We start from the raw sequence: 4,961 nt of genomic DNA, 5'->3' as shown, positions 1-4,961 counted from the left end.
GAATATGAGTAAAATGAATATTAATTTAACAAATACAATCAATTATTATACATATACTTATGTATTTGCGACATTTTATTGTAGACTAATTTGCCATAATTTGCTAAGCAAATCAATCTGTATATATAAATAAATATATATCAAACAAAAGATACATACATACCCACAAACTGAAACGCATATAATATATTATTATATAAGTGTACAATTTTTATATGTATATTAAACAAAAAAAAACAAACAAAACAAAAAAAAAACAACATAGTAAAATTATTCACTTAGCTTAGACATAATTAAACTTTAAGTGTTCATATGTTTAAGGATGGAATGAATAGAAAACAAAAATGCAAAAAAAAAAATGCAGAACTAAAAGGAAAAACAACCTACTTATTTAAGTTTTATTTGTAGTTTTTAAAGCAATAATCATTTTAAAGATATGAATTGATTTTAAATAATTTCACAAGTACGCTTATCCATGATTTAATGTCAACTAAAAACAAACAAAAAAATTAAATAAAACAAATATACATTGATATTTTTGTACATAAAAAACAACAAAATTGAAATCGATCTTTTTATTTTAGAACATCCACAAAATTCCTATCTATGGGAACTTAGAAGAGGTGTCATTCGTAAAATCAGGGAATAATTCCGGTACCGAAACCGAATCAGGCAGAAGGAGGCGTGGCAGACCCCATAATTTATTTATATATATTTCAGTTCCTTTGATACAAATAAAAAAAAAATATTTTAAGGTATTTTACTCACTGCAAAGGTAAAGACTCGCAAATCAGAATCAAGAAAGCTTTTGCCCATTTTGCCAAAGCTTTGTGTAGCATTCACAATAGTTTTCATTGGCAATAAAAGCTTACTTTTGCGACAGAAATTAGCTTTTGTCACAGTGCATCACGTTTGGAAAATTGTATATTGATATATCGATAGACAACCGGCTTGCAACGGCAGCCAACAATAGCAAAAACAACACTTAACACAACCTATCGATTACCAAGGGAATGATGAGCGAAACATTAATAGAAATTAATTGAAACTTATAAGGTTAATTATTTAGTGAAGTAAATAAATCAATCTATTCTGTAAATGAAACATATTTAATTTTAAATTTAAATTTTCCGATAGCCAATGTTTCACTTATACTAATTGGAGTTTCGCTTTGTAAAAGAGAGAAAAAATGATGTTCAGCAGCATTTAAATTAAAGACTTGGCGCGTGTTTCTATGACAAATGAAATGTTTACCTCTCTGCACAACACACCCCCTTTTTTTGTTTTCGAAAATGCGAGCAGCATGCTCCCAAAGCATTGCCCCCAAAGAGCACAGCGCTCTCAGTTTCAGTTCGGTGCGTGAACCTGGCGAGTGAGGATGCGTTTTGCGCGAAGCGCCAAAAGTTAAATAAATTTAGTCTAAAAGCCAATATAAAACAACAAACGCGACGCATGCAAAATAAAACAAAGTATTATTACAAAAAAGTGGAATATTAAATAGAATATTAACTTAATTGACAAAGCACACATTCAAATTGAAAGATCGTAAATTATTTAATTCGTGTTTTTTGTGTTAAGAAAAATTCAACAACGAAAGCGCACTCAATTTACAGCAATCGGGAAAATATTTGTAGTGTTGTAAAGCAAAAGAGAAAAACGCATAAAGCTCGAAAAACGCGGCTGCAATTTATAAAAGCAATGAGAAAATCTCTGTACACCACAATTTCTTAAAAAGCAAATGTAGGAAAAAAAAATATATATATATATGTTTAGCAGTACTTTACATATATTACATATATATACATATATTTATTTATATGTGTGTAGTAGTACAATATTTGTGAGCGCCAAAAAGCCGAAGAGCAGAATCCAACTTCGACGCCGACGCCGACGTTGAAGCCAACGACGCGCAGCCATATAAATCGTCTCTCGTCGCGAGCATTTCGAAAGTACACGTCCACCTCTCGTCCTGAATCCTGCTCAACGTTCTCGTAGTAAAAACGTCGTAGCGTGTGTGTTTTGTCGGCAAATCTGTTGACGTTAACCTCGCCGTCGCCGTCGACTAAGCTGCGCTTCGCTGCACATAGAAGGGAGGATCCCGTCTGCCCCGCAAGGCGTTGTTCCCGTTACAAGCAATTTTTGTTTTTGGTCAACGAACGCAATTCGCACTAGAGCTTTGAAATTGCGAATTTGGCGCGCTGAGAAACAGCAGCAGCAAGTGTAAGTGTGACCGAATGCGATGGATATACAGAGAGGGAGAGCAAGAGCGAAAGCAAAAGAGAAACTTGAATAAAAAGCCTGAGAGCAGTCATGCTGTCGTTCGCACTCTCTCCCTCTCCCATATACACATACATATGAAGCTGCACTCGTTGATTGCACAATAAAATTACAAAAAAAAAATAACAAATAGAATCCGCTGGAAATCATTAGATTTTTTTCTTTCAAAAAAATCACATAAATTAGCAAAAGTTTCAAGCGGCGCGATAAATCAAAATTATGTGTCGTTGTGTGCGTGCGCATTTTGTGTTGTTTTTGTGTTGCGCGCCCAAAAAAGTATGCTATGGTATTTTACTATTTACTACTACGCACGCTCACACACACACGCACACCTACACAGAAGCGCACTGTATATACATACATATATGTGTTATATACAAGTATAGGATATAATAACGGTATTATCGTGTACTACACTGGCACGCAGCTTACGCAGCTGCGTAAAATCTCAAGGCTTGACCAATGCCTCGTTGCCTCTGCAAACACTACAGAGTTACCCATCACCTCCACCCCTAGCCCATTCAGCTCCCCTCAAGAGAACTAACCCACAGTATCGTATTTTACTCTAAGCCGTTCACCTTCATAATGACAGAGCTGTTGGTGTATGCATGTGTGTGTGTGTGTGCGGGTGTGGGGGAGGGGGTTATAAAAGTTACTGGCAAACAGAATCTTTATTATCCTTGGTTTTGGTTTTACTGCGTCCTTCAATATTTTTTATCTTTGCTGTTCTTTGCATCCATCAGCTCAATTAATTGCTGCCTGTCACTGGAGTTGTTCTGTTCGAAGTGCATCCTTTGGTTGAGCTTCCGCCCAAAGCTGCAGCTAACAAATTGGCTGTGGATCCTTTTGAGAGGGGTTTTTGGAAAGCGTTCGTTGGGCCAAATAAATGGGTTTCGAGTACTGCAGAATGTTGGCAAGTGTATGTCAAGAATTTGTGAGTGTTTCTGAGACGACTTACAAGATACATCGTTAGTAAATAATGACATTGGGAAATTGATTGAGCACTTCAAGCGATATAATATTGCAAAGTTTTCAAATTTGTACATATTTTTAAATTTATTGTCTTAATTTTTATGTATTTTACAAAGCAAGCATTAGTTTAATGTTGACTAGGTATGTCTAAAAAAGAATTTCTGAAAGAAGCTTGTTGAAATTCAGAAATAATTGAAGCGTATAGAAGTTTTCAGAAACATTTTTTATTTCTATATAATATATAAGGGTATTCGCCATGAAATAAAAATAATGAATAAAACACCCTTATTCAAAGATGGGAAATTTAAATACTTGTAAAATGTAGTGAGTCACTAAAATCTATAAAGTTTCTAATATTTTTAATAATTATTTTAAATAATAGCTTAATAACTAAATCGTCAAAATGTTTACTTATTTAGATTTTGATTTTTAAAATTAATGTTCGGTTCTGCTTAATTGATCAACAGTTTTACGATTAAATTGTGCATTAATAAGCTATTTGACATTATTGACGCTTATCTAAACATTATGCGAATTATTAAAAGTATTACTGCTGTAAGCCGCTTTTTAGAGTCTATTCAATTAAATTAGCACAGCTGTCATGCTCTGAGTATCTGAAAAATACATACACGCACAGACAGACACAGTACATAATGTATGTGGATGTACAGATTTATAAGTTATCAACAATTTTTTTACTATCCGGACGAACATACGCACACACACATGGAGTAAAAACTTTTCGCCGTCGACTATTGAAAATTTCACAATCACATTAATTCCGTTACCAAAAACTCTCAAGGCCATATTTGCCCATCCATTTAATGTTGTTGTGTTTGTTGTGGTTGTTCTTGTTGTTGCAGCGAAAACAACAAAGCACAAGCCATGGAAAACATAAAAAATAAAGGAAAAAGGCAAACACAGCATAAAAAGAAAAGAATAGCAAAAGAAGAAAGCAAACAAAAAAATAAAGAAAACAAAGAACCAACAGCTAGCGATATATGCGATATAATAAATCTTTTGTATAACACGCAAAACTTTATGAACGTGCGCCAACTATAAACTTTCACTTTTCACCAGTAGCTCGATGTCCGTTGCCCGTTGCGTATACGACATGTTGCACATGCTTTTATGATTTTTATAACTATTATTATTATTTTTGTTACTTACATTGTCCATGTTTTCTCCACTTCAGACATTTTTCCTATATAATGAAACGTGTAGAATCTAGATGAATCTTTAATCTAATAATACAGCAGGCAACTTTCAATGAAATTATGAATTTAAATGATTAATTATAATTCAAACTCAGAAAAAAAAAAACAGTGTAATAATTCACAATTTAAAATGGAAAGTCTACTACTATTAATACTATCAAAGTATTAGAAAAAATATTATACAAAAATGTTAAAGCGATTTTGATGCCACTAAAAAATTCGTTCACTTATATTTATAATAAATATGTATGCATACAACATATTTGAGTTTTCCTCATCTAAGACATGACTTAAAATAAATTGGTATAAATATATATATATATATTTTTTTATTAAAAAGGAGAAAAATTAAAAAAAATAGATCTTTTGTTATGTCAGCCGTATAACTTTTAAAAACTTCTGTTGGAGTAATAATGTCATAAAATTTCAAGTGCATTAAGTATTCGTTGGTACTGTGTTCACTTTGATTCATTATAATTTTGAATATATATATAT

General features: G+C 32.6%; 1 protein-coding gene across 1 annotated transcript in view; it reads left to right on the top strand.

Annotated features, from left to right (window-relative positions):
• Positions 1 to 1,351: 1,351 nt before the first annotated feature.
• LOC117780292 (voltage-dependent calcium channel subunit alpha-2/delta-3) overlaps positions 1,352 to 4,961 on the top strand; it is a 48,816-nt gene continuing 45,206 nt past the window's right edge. The window contains exon 1 of the mRNA XM_034616755.1: positions 1,352 to 2,226. The gene's annotated coding sequence lies outside the window, so the exon portion shown is untranslated. The remainder of the gene's footprint in view (positions 2,227 to 4,961) is intronic.

Source organism: Drosophila innubila (assembly GCF_004354385.1).
Source record: "Drosophila innubila isolate TH190305 chromosome 2L unlocalized genomic scaffold, UK_Dinn_1.0 4_B_2L, whole genome shotgun sequence".
Taxonomy (NCBI): domain Eukaryota; kingdom Metazoa; phylum Arthropoda; class Insecta; order Diptera; family Drosophilidae; genus Drosophila; species Drosophila innubila.
The sequence above is the reverse complement of the archived record's forward strand: the minus strand, read 5'-3'. Positions and strand labels throughout refer to the sequence as shown.